The following is a 15,992-nucleotide window of genomic DNA, read 5'->3' as shown; positions in this document are numbered from 1 at the left end:
TGCATGGTGCTGTTGCCGAACTAGGTTAAGATGTTTCCTGTCAGGATGCTTTCTATTGTGCAGGAGTAAAAGTTCCTGAGCACCTTGGAGGGCAGTCTAAAGTCTTTCAGGCATCTGAAGTGGTAGAGACTCTGCCGGGCCTTTTTCACCACGTTGTTGATGTGGCAGGACCATGTCAGGTCCTGCATGATGTCATCTCACACGCACACACACAGGCAGGCACGCACACAAAATTTAATAGAATGCAAGCTTTTAGTAATGCTGTGTACAATTATTTGGTTTTGCTATTAAGGATTGCAGCAAAATTTAGCCCTATCTACACCATTCATTAACACACACATCATGTCCACGAAGAGAAATGTGTCCCTGTCCCCTGATTAAGATGTGCTCAGTGGTGTTTCTGAAAAGAGAGGTAAATACTTCTGAGCACTCACCTTCTGCTCAGGATGTAAAGCTTGTGTAGAAATCAGCTAATACACAGGCAGTTGATGATTTACATACAATTCACTGTAAAAAAGAGAACACACAATCATACATATTATAAGGAGTATAAACACATATTTAATGACTTTATAATAGAATAGATAGAACCTGAACAAAAGCCCCTTTTCTTGACTGTTACATACATTGTGTAAGCACATAGCTAACTACTCAGAAGATCTCTAGGTATGATAAAACCACTACATTATACAGCGGTGTACATTATACAGTAAGGCACCCAGGAGCTCCAACAAACTGCATACAACAATTCATTAACCATCTGTAACATTTAACCCATAACAGGAGCAGCTAAGAATTAGCTCAGGGATAATTAGCAATAGTTGATAGGCACAAGCCGCCGCCCCACCGACGCCACACTGTGTCACCGTCCCTGGTCACCATGACCGCCGGGGTCCTTTTGTGGGGAAGGGAGGAGCGCAAACATTCTCCTGAGGCGGTCCGGCCTCCGCAGAGTTCGATGTTTCGCCGGCGTGCGGCTGGTAGGGAGCAAGACGGTCTCGGTGGAGAATAACCACTCGCGCCTGCCCCGCCAACCGCACCCGGTAGACGACATCGGAGAGCTGAGCAATTACTGTACAGGGGCCCACCCAGTGGGACATAAGCCTGGGCCAGAGCCCCCTCTTCTTTCCGGGGAAATATACCCTTACCTGCCCCCGGCAGTGAGTGTCCACGCCCATACACTCCATAGGTGCCCCCACCCGAAAGTCATGCAGCGGTGCTCGCAAGCGCTGGGTGGGGCCCTTCTTTGAAGAAGAGTTCACTGTCAGTATGACAGTTCGGCCAGTAGAAACGAGCGCGCAAATGCCGCAGAGTTTTAGTCGGCCTGAAGTGTCCCGAACCGGAATGTTCATGCACCAAACCCAGTACACATGTCCGCAAAGCCCTTGGTACCAGCAGCTGAAAGCATTCCCCCGCGCCGCACGGCCGTTCCCAGCGGCGGTAGAGTAACCCTTCGTGCAACACTAGGTGAGTAAACTGGAAGCGAAGAGCTTTTACCTCTCGCCCTAGATGAGCGACTGCGGTGTAATCCCGTCTCAGGCCCGCTTTAACCCAACCCAGTACCTTATGCAGGACCGGATCCTCCTCCTGCTCGGCAATGAGTTGATCATGGTCTAGCTGTGGCCTCAGGCAAAACGACTATGGTTGGTGCTCTAGGGCGACGCAGTAACTTGGCTGCACGCTGGCTTGGACAACTGATCACCACCGGAGCGCCCGGAGGAATGCACGGGAAGAATGTTCTGAGTCGAGGGTTCTATGTCGCAACCACACACGTGCTCTTCAACTCACTCGCAGTACCGACCACGTGCTTCGCTGCCTGGCCGTCGGCAGAAAAGCGCCGGCGTTAGCGTGTAGTTTTCGGTCATCTCGGTCTGCTACCGGATGTTTACATGGCGCGACTACCGGAAGTTCCGTCCCCCGGGTGTGTGCTACTAACATGTCCGGCTGTGGTTTGGGTATTAGCAACCTGGCTAACCCAAAGTTACCACGCAGAATTCCATCATTTAAGTCCAGCACCGCACCCCATCTTTCTAAAATGTCCAACCCCAAAATGCAATCCTCCTCGATGTTTCCCACAAAGAATTCATGAGAATGAGTCCGCTCTCCTATTTTGACTTGAACCGTGCGACACGCCTGTATCTGCACGTAGCTCCCAAAAACGGTGCAAACATTAAAGGCTGGACCAGGCAGTCTGCAAACGCGCTCATTGTGAGTTAATTATGTGCCAAAATTTAACGAACAAACACAATCTCGAAAGAAATTCGACTTTCTCACACATGCAGCGTTTTGCAAACAAACACAATCTGCTTTGCAAAGAAAAAGTCGACTTTCTCACAAATGCGCCCAACGTATTTTCTGACAAATGCAATGGAGCAACTTCTTCTTCCAAAACAGCAGATGGCGCTATCAGTCAATTTACTATATTCTCCCGAGACCTCAAACAATGTGTTTATATGGTTTACCCTCATGTCCCATATGAGGGTGTAAATATGTATATACATGAATATAATAAGAGCAATATAATAAGAGAGATATATTATGCAGGAAATTAGACATAAACTATACATAGCGTATTGCACATTTTCAGAGGCTGTATTGCACACATTGTATATTCGACTTATAGGGTTATATATATGTATTGCACCATAGCGTTATATATTACACTAAAAGTTTGATTGTGTTTAATGGGAGAGGACCCACAGAGCATGGCTAGAGTTCAGCAGTCTCATTGCTTCAGGGTAAAAGCTGTTTTTGAGCCTGGTGGTCTTGCACTGAAGGCTCCTCAGCCTTCTGCCTGAGGGAAGAGGTTGAAATAGAGCATGTGCAGGGTGGGTGGAGTCTTTAATAATGCGGAGGGCTCTTCCTCTGCATCTTGCAGTGTACAGTTCAGTGATAGAGGGGAGCCTGCTATCACTGAACTGTACTCCCCTACACCACTGTACCAGTTGTTCTACCTCCTCTCTGTAATAGGATTCATCGTTGTCAGTGATGCGTCCCACTACTGCTGTGTCATCTGCGAATTTGACTATATGACAGCTGGAGTGTCTCACTATGCAGTCATACGTCAACAGAGTGAACAGGAGGGGGCTCAGCACACAACCTTGAGGGGAGCCTGTGCTGATGGTGATGGTGGAGGAGATGGTGTCATGGATCCTGACAGTTTGAGATCTGTTGGTCAGGAAGTCTAGGACCCAGTTCCCCACTGAAGGGCTTAAGCCAAGAGAGGAAAGCTTTAGAATTAATGTCTGTGGAGAGATTGTGTTGAAGACAGAGGAAAAGTCTAGGAAAAGCAGGCGGACGTAGGAATTCTTATTCTCCAGGTGTGTAAGGGCTGTGTGGATCACTGATGAGATGGCGTCATCTGCAGAGCCATTTGTCTTGTATGCATACTGTTGGGGGTCTACAGTGGCATCAATGGAGGCTTTGATGTGAGTCATGACCAGCCTCTCAAAGCACTTCATGACTACCGGGGTTAGAGCTATGGGGCGGTAATCGTTCAGACAAGTCACTGTTGAACACTTTGGGACTGGAACAATGGTGGCAGTCTTCAGGCAGGTAGGAACAGTCGCAGTTTACAAAGAGGTGTTAAATATGTCAGTTAACACTTCTGACAGCTCGTGAGCACAGTCCTTAAGTACCCTTCCTGGTATGTTATCAGGGCCTGCAGCTTTGCGGGGGTTAATTCTTTTTAGAATCCTCTCCACATCGGCTGTTGTTACTTTAAGGGGCATGTCATTAGGAAGTGATGGGAGCTTGGTACAGGGAGGAGGGTTGTCATGTTCCTCGAAGCGGGCATAGAATGAGTTTAGTATATCAGGCAGGGAGGAGTCCCTAGGGCATTGTGCATCTTTGGTGTTGTAGTCTGTGATGCATTTAATGCCCTTCCACATACTTTGCGGATCGTTGGACGTAAGGTGACCCTGGATTTTTTGGGCGTATGTGGATTTAGCCCTCCCAATGCCTGCCCTAAATGCAGCATCCCTAGCTTTCAGCAGAGCCTTTACTTCAGCATTCAGCCAGGGCTTCTGATTAGGAAAACAGGTAATTGTCTTGGTGGTGGTTACATCATCAGAAGTGTATTCATCTAGGTCCAGCTTATCCCCGTAAGTGGCTGCTTATTTAAAGATCTGCCAGTCAGTGCACTGAAAGCAGTCCTGGAGAACAATGTCTGCATCACTGGGCCATACAGTGATCGTTTTCTTTGTGTGTATTGTCCTCCTCAGCAGGGGGCGATAGGCTGGCGCCAGCAGTACGGCTATGTGATCGGAAGCACCAAGATGGGGGCGGGGGAGAGCTTTGTATGCACCGCGGATGTTCGTATACACACAGTCCAGAATATTTTCTCCCCGTCTTGGAATTTCCACATGCTGGTGGAATTTGGGAAGAGTGTCCGTCAGTTTCACGTGATTAAAGTCCCCCGCAACCACATAAAATGCCTCCGGGTGTTTAGTCTGCAGCGAGCTGATGGTATCATGAAGCTCCTGCAACGCTACGCTAGCATTAGCACCCAGCGGGATGTAAACAATGGTGACGTACACAACATTAAACTCCCGCGGCAGATAGAATGCCCGACACTTTGTTGTCATGAACTCTATCGACTCGGAGCAGTGACTTTTAACTAAATTACTGCTTGTACACCAAACTTCATTCACATACACACAGAGTCCACCTCCTCTTTTTTTCCCCGACCGGTAATCGCGGTCCGCACGGAAAAGCCGAAAGCCATCAATTTGAAAGACTGAGTCCGGGATGTTTTGGTTTAGCCAGGATTCCGTTAGGCAGAGAACAGCGCAATACCTCATCTTAAAGTGAGCATTAATCCTTAAATGTAGCAGGTCCATTTTATTATCCAGGGAGTGGACGTTGGCCAAAAAGAGAGTAGGAATCGGAGGTCGGCTAGCCTTTAACTGTACAGACGCTCCCGCCCGCTTTCCTCTCTTCTGTCTGCAAGCACAACATTTCCTATTGCCCGCTGTCTCCCGCGCTCTGCTACGCCACTTCGATGTTCTCAGGAGGCGCTGTCTCCCGAGTTCAGATTTTAGTCCTGGTGGAAAAGAAATAATCGAACTGTCTCTGATGTACAACAGTTCAGTTACGCAATACTTTCCTCGCATTTTCAGCGTTGAAAAAGCGATGTCTCTTGTATCTGGTGTGCTATCAAGAGGCTTTGTTCCGGGAGCTCGAGAAGCACATCTATACGTGAATATAACAAACCACAGTTGCATTTTAATTAACTATTGAAGGCTAAAACAACTGCCATTGGCTTTTATATCCATAACGGTCGTATGCGACATGATGCATCAAAATCTTTTATAATTAGTGATTATATCTACATTTAAATAATATGTGTCTGTAGTACAATCCTGCATTGTAGACAGCTGTTGCAGCGCGAGGTGTAGACTGCATGAAATTTATGAAACTTTTTACAAGCAGGTTTGTAATAGAATTCTGTCTGTAATTCAGTATGTTTATCGTTCATTTAAAGCTTTTTCCTCCCTATAACTTTGTTAAAGATTTTTAAATGTAGATATGATTCCTAATTATAAAAGATTTTGATGCATCATGTCAACGGTAGTCCCGAGACCCCGTGCCTCGGCATCGCAGCAAAACCTCGGAGACTTGTTCGTTGTCTAACCGTGAACAGTAGCCCTGTCTCCGGCTAGATTCACTTACCAAGCGCCCACGAGCTGCGGGAGGTCTCTTGGCTCTTTCGCCGTGATGTTTCACTATTATGGCTAACCTGATGTGCTCGCGGAGCCGCAGCGGTCGGAGTCCTCGAGCGCGCTGCCTCTTTACAGTCACCAGCGCCAAACCGGAGGTGGAGCGACTCTCATAACTTTGACCAGTCCTTCCGCTCACCGGCCCTGAGGTCTTCCAGCACCCGCAACGCTCCACCTTCTAGCGAAAGTGCTACTCTGACCGCGGTTTCCACCGGGAACCAGCCCGCAAAGTCGGCGGCTAGCTCTACCTGCGGGAAGAATGCGTAGGGTTCTATGACGCCGTTATAGGAGGAAAGGCACAACTCGCCTCGCCGGCTGACAGCGCATGGAGCTGTAGCTTGCTCCGGCACTGGGACTCTTGTCTACTTCTATTAACAGAAAATCAGACAGGACATCTGCTGGTGGTCAATTCATTAACTTCTGGTCATTTTCATAAGCTTGATGTCCTGTTCAACAGAATTGTCAAAGAAAACAACAGGACTTGTGTAAGATCAGGACCAATTCAGCCCACATTCTTATGTTTTTAAATTTTACAAAATTTCTTTTCATATGCTTGTTTATTATCTGGAGATGAAGTGAGTTACAGGCATTTAGAGAGGAAGAAGAAGTAGATGTGGAAGTCTTTTAAAAGTCTTTAAGAAGATTTCATCCAACTCATCAGTCCTATGCAGTAAAGGTGATGACGTGCCCATAACAGAAAATTTAGAGGGAGAGTTTCTTTTTGTCAGCCTCCCTTGGTTTTAGCAGAACAACATGGAAGGCCTGGGACACAGTCCATAAGTAGTGAAAAAGCTCCTTAACCACATCCAATAGACTCTTTGTAAAATGGTTATGTTGTACATTGTAGGCGCACTTTTTGCCTTTACTAACACCAACAGTGAACATTTATAGATTAGGAGATCTCAGACACACAGCGAATGAGGAAGTGTTCTTTGTGTCTTGGATCACGGGGCCGCTCGGTAGGTGAACCTAGCCGGGGACAGGGCTACCTGTCGTGGCTAGGCCTCGACTCAGCCTCCGAGACTCTGTGACGAACCCGAGGCCAGGGACCGCCGGACTACCGCTGCAACCTTCTCAGGCCTGAGGACAACATACCCCAGCAGCTGTTAAACTTGTTTCAGGGGGCGCCGAGGGGAAGCCGCCTCCCACAGCCGTTTTTGTTTCCCCGACGGCCGGGTTCAACTTCCGGTCAGGACGTGTAGGTAATCGCGCAGGGTCTATGTGACCTGTGGCCTAGACAACGTTTCGCTACGGGCGCTCGTGGACACTGGCTCTACAGTTTTGCTGCTGCGCTGGGGATTATTAGAACAAGGCGAGCGCGGTTGTATGCTGCCGGCCCCAGCCTTAAACATTCGCACCGTGTCGGGGAGCTATTTGGAGATACGGGCCTGTCGCACAGTGCGAATACAAGTAGGTGCAATCAGTCTTTCTCATCCACGAATCGTGGCAGTTTTGTGTTGATTACCGGCGGTTAAACAAGGTGACGCGCAAAGATTCCTATACGTTGCGAATAGATGATGCGCTGGAACACGTTGCGGGCTCGGCGTGGTTTAGCTCGTTAGATCTGCGTAGTGGGTACTGGCAAGTAGAGCTTCCCCGGAAGCACAACCTAAAACCGTGTTCTCGATTGGGCAAGGGCTATAGCAATTCCGGCGCATGCCGTTTGGCCTATGTAACGCTCCAGCTACGTTCGAACGGTTGATGGAGAAAGTCCTAGAAAGTGCCAGCTGTTGCGGCGAGAGACCGGTTTTCTAGGACACGTAATTAGTGCTCGAGGGATTGCCACCGATCCAGCCAAAATTGCGGCGGTACAGAATTGGCCTGAACCGCTAAATTTGTTAAAGCTACGCACCTTTCTCGGGTTAGTCTCTTACTATCGCCAGTTTGTAAAGGATTTTGCCACGATCGCCAGTCCGCTGCACGGGCTCACGAGGAAGAATCAGCCATTATGCTGGGACAGGGTGCACGCGTGTGCTTTCACTCGGTTACGGGAAGCTCTGGTCACATCGCCCGTTCTCGAATATCCTGATACATCTCGTATGTTTATCCTCGACATGGACGCAAGCGATGTAGGGCTGGGGGCCGTCCTGTCTCAGGTTTCCGAGGGCAAAGAGCGTGCTATTGCTTACTTCAGCCGCGCGTTGTCTGGACCGGAGAAGAATTACTGCGTCACGGCCCTTAAACATTTTAGGCCGTATTTATACAGGCAATCCTTCTTGCTGCGGACCGATCACGCTTCGCTGGTGTGGCTGCTTAGTTTTAAAGAGCCCGAGGGGCAGTTTAGCGCGCTGGCTCGAGCGGTTGCAGGATTATAATTTTACCGTTTAGCACCGAGCGGGAAAACTGCATGCTAACGCCGATGCTTTATTCTGCCGGCCATGCAGCAAAGAGCGTTGTCAGCTCTGCGAACGGGTTGAAGAGCGCGTTCGTGGTTGCGACATCGAGCGCTCTCCGACCCCCGTGAATCAGAAAATTCTCCCTGCGCAGTCCTCCGGTAATCAGCCGTCCGAGCCGGCGTGCAGCCGAGTTACTGCGTCGCCTAAACAATTGCCTGTGGTCGTTTCGCCGGTGCCACAGCTGGACTGTGATCAGCTAATTGTCAAGCAGGAAAAGGATCCGGCGCTGCAGCGGGTACGAGGTTGGGTTAACGCGGGCCAGAGACCAAATTATGCCGCGGGTTGCTCACCTGGGACCAGAGGAAAAAGCTCTCCACTTGCAGTTTAACCGACTAGCGTTGCGGCGGGGGGGTTACTCTACCGCAACTGGGAATGGCCGTGCGCCGCTGGCAAATCTTTTCAGCAGCGGTTGCACGCTCGCTTCTACTGGCCGGGCACCTATGGAGCGTATGGGCGTGGACATTCTCGGGCCGTTTCCCATTTTTGGGAAAAAGCGACGGTCTCATGGAGCGTTTTAATCGGAAGCTCACCACCCAACTCACCGTGCTGACCAGCGACCGGCAGAAGGATTGGGACGAACATTTGCCTCTCGTGCTTTAGGCCTATCATACAGCAGTGCAGGAGTCATCACAGCTGACGCCAGCTGCGTTAATGTTCGGGCGCGAATTGCGCATGCCTGTGGACATTGTGTTCGGGCCACCTCCTTAATCTGATTTACCCACGAAGCCTTGGTTGGATTATTTTTGTTCCCTAAAAGGCCAACTGTTCCGTGTCCACGAGTTGTCGCGTTGGGACTTTGCTACTGGGGAGCAGGTTTGGGTGTATTTCCCCGGAAGGAAAAGGGGGCTCTCGCCTAAGCTTATGTCTCACTGGGTGGGCCCCTGTACGGTAATTGCCCAGCTCTCCGATGTAGTCTACCGGGTGAGGTTGACAGGGCGGTCGCGAGGGGTTGTTAGGTGTTCACCCTGTTGGGGAAAGGTGTTTGGGTTAGTGGCTTTGGCCAGGTTGTGTGTGTGTGTTAGAAGTGTGTCTTGTTGATTGTGTGTGATACGTCGAATGTGCTGTTTGTGTGACTTTCGTGCCGTGTTAAATAAAATACTCCCAGCCATTTGCATTGGGCAGCAAGGAAGCTCACTCGTCTCTCCAAGTTCCTTCGTAGCAGTGAAAAACACTACAATATGAAAGCCTGCCACTACCAGGTTTACTCTCTGACTGCACAACGTCGGATTAAAGGAAGTCTTTTTTTGTGGTTTATGAAGAAATGAAAATTCCTGCGTAAGTTTTTCAACAATTAATTTTTTTTATTTTGCCCTTTTCTGCATTTCCATATGTATAGCGTGTAGGATCATGGGATATATCTGGTCCTCCTAAGCGTAAAATGAACGTGCAGAAAACGAAATAGAACCGGTTTTCTAGCGTTCGTTGGGTTTTAAATGGCAAGAAAAAGCTGCATGCAACGTTTTTTTAATGCCGTATAAATGCACAGCCGGACAAACGCACGTCACCAAAGCCCGTGTGAACACTCTGATTGACTCCTATGCATAGAAAACACTCACCGTTTGATCCATGCTCACCTGATGCTACGAATGCAAAAAATAATAATAAAATGCTCGATTTTAACGCCCGTGTGAACAAGGCCTTACAATACTTGAAACTACATATAAATTAATTTAAAAGCATGTGTTGTTGTTAATGTGGTAAAGTGTCTGTGAAGTGATGTTAATTAAGCATTTTTAGAAAAAAGTATCCAGTGACATTGCTTACATGACATGTTACATAGGTTTAATATTGTTTTCTAATAGTATTACAGTTTGAATATACAGGATAGTTGTGGCTCTGAATAGCTACACAGCAGTCTTAGAAAACCACACCACATTGCAGAGGCCCACACCCTTGACCTCATGTCATTAAAAAAATAAATAAATAAATAATAATAATAATAATAATAATGATAATAATGATAATAAAAACATCCTGCAGGCACTATAATCAGTGTTAATTTCCTCCTATTAACAGTTTTATATTCCACCAGGGAACCTATATTGAGCATCATGTATTGCAACATTCTGGTAGAGAAGAGAATGCCATAATATCTAAGTGTATCTTCCACTTTTACTACTGCATTTACTGCACTGTACCAGTGACATCAACTTAAACTCTGCAGAGACACTGAGCTCTAGCACCAAAACCTATTAATTACACTGTTCCTTGTAGTGATCTTTTCTAGTATAAACTTTTTCCTTTTTAACCTTCGATCCCCAAGATCTGTCACAGGTTTTATTTTTGATGCCCTTCCTGTCACAGCCTTCCTATATTATAACTGGGCTTGGGATCAGCACTGCATGCAGTGGCTCGGTTGTGTAGTTGTATGGTTGCATGGATCCAACAGGAGTGATCCAGTGTTGATGAGACTTGAACTTGAACCCCTTGGACTTGAACCCCTTTCCCTCTGATCAGTAACCCAAACCTTGAGCCACCACTGCCCCAAGCCCAACTAAACAAGCTTAGTAGGCAAAATTTGTGAGAAAGAAACTAGATAGAGGAAACGACTAATAACTAAAGAGCTGTATTTTTGTAGATGCATGCGTGCAGGCACACATGCTAGCGTATGTGTCTGTGTGTCATTTCCCTTTGCCCTGCAGTCTTCACGACCACACACAAACATGTCCTACATTTGAACACATTCTGAAAATCTGTTATGCTTTTAAAACACACTTTAGCTGCATAAAGGCTAATTTTTGTGCAGATTGGGATGGGCTCTCTTTGTAACTCACGTTCCTCCCAAGATTTCTTGCTCTAATGTGCATTTGCTTATTCATGGAAAATTATTGATTGACTGTCAATGTAAAGCAGTTATTTTACTGGCCTTGTATTTCTTTCAACTGAAGATGTGAATGTAGATAAAGTTATATGGTTCAGCATTGCATTACTTAATGCGCACAAGCATTTTTTTTTGTTCTGTATGTTAATCTCTTTTCTAAACATGACCATTTTTTTTTTAAGCACAGTCTGTGTCAGTTATTTTCTCCTCTGGCCTTTTAGCAACTTCCCACAAGTAAAAATAATGTACATGTGGTTTAGTGCATGTCTCTCTACTTTATTACGCAGGTGCTGTTTTAGCAGAAACACATTGTGTGTCTGTCAGAAAAGGCAGATAAACCACTTTCAGAAAATACATTATACATGAAAAGAAAATTTAATTCATACACTTTTTTCACCATTACAGCTTCTTATAGCAAACAAGTAAAAATGAAATATATTAATCTGCAAAATATATTTGAACTGTCTGTGTATGTGCCTGAGTGTGTGTGTGCGTGAGAGTGTGTGTGCATGTGTGTGTGTAGCAATGCAGGACTGTGAAATATAGGTTTTAATATAAATTTTAAAACTCTCCTAGACATCTATGAGAAATGTGCTGGCATTCGACTTTTAGCACTACATTAAGAGAACACTAGTGCTGTTCAACACATTTCTTGTGGATCTGTTGTTTATATTTTTATATGTTCAAAGATGAGTTTCAGGCATTACAAGAAAGTGACGTATCTCTCTTTGCACCAGATACTTAGCAGTGCAGTGTTTTAAGTCAATGTTCCTCACGGTTTGCAGGTTAAAATACTAGATTTGTAATAAAAAAAAAAATTGCACAGTATATCAATATGAATTACTTAACAAAAGATGAGTCCTAAAATTAACTTAAGGTTTAAACACTGAACACTGGACTTATTTCAGTTTATAGAGATTGCTACTAAAGAGTATTAGGAATACAAAACGTCTCAGGTTACTTTGCTGTAACCCTGTTCCCTGAAAAAGCGGGAACGAGATGCTGCGCGAAAGCGCTATGGGAAACAATTCCTTGTGACCAGTTGTGAAGCACGTGTATGTCAAACACGCCAAATATTTTGGCATGTATAACCTCAGGCAGGTGACGTCAACCGATGAGGTGCACCTGGAGGTTATAAATAGGCATGAACCGGAAACACCCTCAGGTCAATTTTGTCTGAAGGATGTCCAGTCACGCATGCAGTACGGCATTGGAGCGCAGCATCTCGTTCCCGCTTTTTCAGGAAACAGGGTTACAGCAAAGTAACCCGAGACGTTCCCTTTCAAAAGCTACACTCGATGCTGCGCGAAAGCGCTATGGAAACGAGAATACCCACTCCGCCGCACTGCAAGTGTCTGGACCCCCAGGGTTGTGTCATGTGCGCACAGTACCCCCAAGGAGCCCTAGACCCCGCGAGCCTGGCATCCAACCATGACGCCTGACCGATGTCTTGCGGAAAGGCAGCCTGCCGCATGCCATATTTGGAAGCCCCTCTTGCCGGACCAATAGATGAGGCAAGCTTCCTGGTCGAACGGCCCTAATCACTAGAGGCGAAGTATGCCACGCGCCTCATAGGCTAGAGCACTAGCATCTTTAACTCGACTCATTTATAGAACATTTATAGATGAAAATATCTCAGACCCTTAGTGAGTGAGGAAGTGTTTTAGGGGCCTGGACTTCAACTAGTATTGAGTCAACAGTCATTTACTAACACAGCATGCAGGACTTGCATATGGAGCGATATCCCGGACAATATTCAAAAGAAATTGCAAATTACATTTACAATTACATTTCCCATATGTGGACGCACAAAGTGTGCCATAATTCAAATGCAATTGCAAACTTTGCATTACTGTTTGCTGTTTTACCGTTGTGAATGCACAGTGACTGCCAAATTTCAAATGAAAAAGAAAAGTCCATTTGCATTTGTATTTCCCATGTCTTACAAGTCATGAACCTGCCATATTTAAATAGCAAAATCAATGACCACGTTTGCTTTTTCACTTTCTCTGCGTCGCACGTCAAGCCGGCCAGAATTCAAATGCAATCGCTAATTCATTTGCAATTGCATTTCCAACACGTTACACAGAAACCTGTCAATCAGCATCAGGGGTGGGTCTATACTGTGGGGCGGGATTGATGTCACTCGCAGTCGCCGACCAAGAGGGGGGAATTCGAGCATTGGAGGTGAACAGCAGTAAAGTTGTGTTATGCGCTAAAATGCCCCCTGTCACGGATTGCACCCCCCACAAAATCTCTATCAAATATATTAGGACATCATAATCAAAAATTCATATTATTATTATTATCAAATATATGATTACTAATATACTATACTATTACTATTATATTATAGGCACGTGACAAATTAATACACGAAAATTAGGACACGTAATACAAATTCTCATATAATGTTTATTTTGTGGAACATTTATTTTGCAGGGGTTTGTCATGTAATACAAAAATGTTTACACTAAATAAATATTGTTCATTTATCACGACGTGATTTTTATTATAAATAAGCAATATTAAAATATACATATATAAAAAAAGTATATAATTTATATAATTTTTCCCAATACAACGCGTCTTTTTTTATATTGCTTATTTTATAATCAAATTCGTTTGAGGCAATTTGTAAATCATAAACGTATTAATTTATGTTCTAATCGGAAGCTCACCACCCAACTCACCGTGCTGACCAGCGACCGGCAGAAGGATTGGGACGAACATTTGCCTCTCGTGCTTTAGGCCTATCGTACAGCAGTGCAGGAGTCATCACAGCTGACGCCAGCTGATGCCTGTGGACATTGTGTTCGGGCCACCTCCTTAATCTGATTTACCCACGAAGCCTTGGTTGGATTATTTTTGTTCCCTAAAAGGCCAACTGTTCCGTGTCCACGAGTTGTCGCGTTGGGACTTTGCTACTGGGGAGCAGGTTTGGGTGTATTTCCCCGGAAGGAAAAGGGGGCTCTCGCCTAAGCTTATGTCTCACTGGGTGGGCCCCTGTACGGTAATTGCCCAGCTCTCCGATGTAGTCTACCGGGTGAGGTTGACAGGGCGGTTGCGAGGGGTTGTTAGGTGTTCACCCTGTTGGGGAAAGGTGTTTGGGTTAGTGGCTTTGGCCAGGTTGTGTGTGTGTGTTAGAAGTGTGTCTTGTTGATTGTGTGTAATACGTCGAATGTGCTGTTTGTGTGACTTTCGTGCCGTGTTAAATAAAATACTCCCAGCCATTTGCATTGGGCAGCAAGGAAGCTCACTCGTCTCTCCAAGTTCCTTCGTAGCAGTGAAAAACACAGAAACCTGTCAATCAGCAGGTTACACAGAAACCTGTCAATCAGCATCAGGGGCGGGTCTATACTGTGGGGCGGGATTGATGTCACTCGCAGTCGCCGACCAAGAGGGGGGAATTCGAGCAATGGAGGTGAACAGCAGTAAAGTTGTGTTATGCGCTAAAATGCCCCCTGTCACGGATTGCACCTCCCACAAAATCTCTATCAAATATATTAGGACATCATAATCAAAAATTCATATTATTATTATTATCAAATATAGTATTACTAATCTACTATACTATTACTATTATATTATAGGCACGTGACAAATTAATACACGAAAATTAGGACACGTAATACAAATTCTCATATAATGTTTATTTTGTGGAACATTTATTTTGCAGGGGTTTGTCATGTAATACAAAAATGTTTACACTAAATAAATATTGTTCATTTATCACGACGTGATTTTTATTATAAATAAGCAATATTAAAATATACATATATGAAAAAAGTATATAATTTATATAATTTTTCCCAATACAACACGTCTTTTTTTATATTGCTTATTTTATAATCAAATTCGTTTGAGGCAATTTGTAAATCATAAACGTATTAATTTATGTTCTAATATAATATTTAATAGAGGTTATGTATGGGAGGGGCAATCCGTGGAGGCATTTTAGCGCATAACATTACAAAAATAAAGTTCAATAGCTTTTCCGTTATGTGGATTACACATGTAAAACCAGTTGTACTATAATCCACTCTATAAGTTTCAGTTTGATTTCATTTTTTTTTTTTTTCAAAAAATGAATAAAAAGATTAACTGAATTAATATCAAACTGAACATTGCAAAGAGAAGGGTTGTAGTTATTAGCAAGGATAGAGTGCATTATAGTACAGTTGGTTTTACATTTTCTAAATGCTGAATTTCTATAGCAAAAAAGTTATTGAATTTTGTTGATTTAATTGTCATTTTTGCAACTTATAATAGACTGTACCGAAGTGCATTTATTTTCATACATATCTTTACAATTATTATTTTAATTTAAAAAAACACCCTTACTCTTATTTAACTAATTATCTGTTTTATTGCCACAATAATTGTCTGTGTAATTATTTTTTTTTTAAATGTACATTGAAATAATTATGAATCAATTAAACAAACAAATTAATAAACAAATAATCCATACTGTAGCCTAACAGTGTAATATGTTTAATGTCCTGTGAGGTATTTCTCTGTAATCTTGTGTATTCTTCTGTAAACAAACGGTTGAGTCTTGGTTATGCACTTGTTAGACGGTCCCTTAGTGACTCCATCGCTATAAAGCACCGAAGCAGCGTTTCTTACAGATCTAGCTCCAGCAGGCTGTAACAGGAGAAGATCTAAAAAAATATTTGTAATAGCTTCTATGTCCACTTCAGAGTAAGAAAATATGCGATTTGTTATTTTTGTGTGGTTATTTCTTGATAAACAAATGAGATAATCTCGGTTTACCTCCATTGCTCGAATTCCCCCTCTTGGTCGGCGACTGCGAGTGACGTCACTCCCCACACACTCCCGCCCCACAGTATAGACCCGCCCCTGACGCTGATTGACAGGTTTCTGTGTAACGTGTTGGAAATGCAATTGCAAATGTATTAGCGGTGGCATTTGAATTTTGTCCAGCTTGACACGCGACGCAGAGAAAGTGAAAAAGCAAACGTGGTCATTGATTTTGCTATTTAAATATGGCAGGTTCATGACTTGTAGGACATGGGAAATACAAATGCAAAT

Source organism: Clarias gariepinus, chromosome 1, assembly GCF_024256425.1.
Source record: "Clarias gariepinus isolate MV-2021 ecotype Netherlands chromosome 1, CGAR_prim_01v2, whole genome shotgun sequence".
NCBI classification, from domain to species: domain Eukaryota; kingdom Metazoa; phylum Chordata; class Actinopteri; order Siluriformes; family Clariidae; genus Clarias; species Clarias gariepinus.
The sequence above is the reverse complement of the archived record's forward strand: the minus strand, read 5'-3'. Positions refer to the sequence as shown.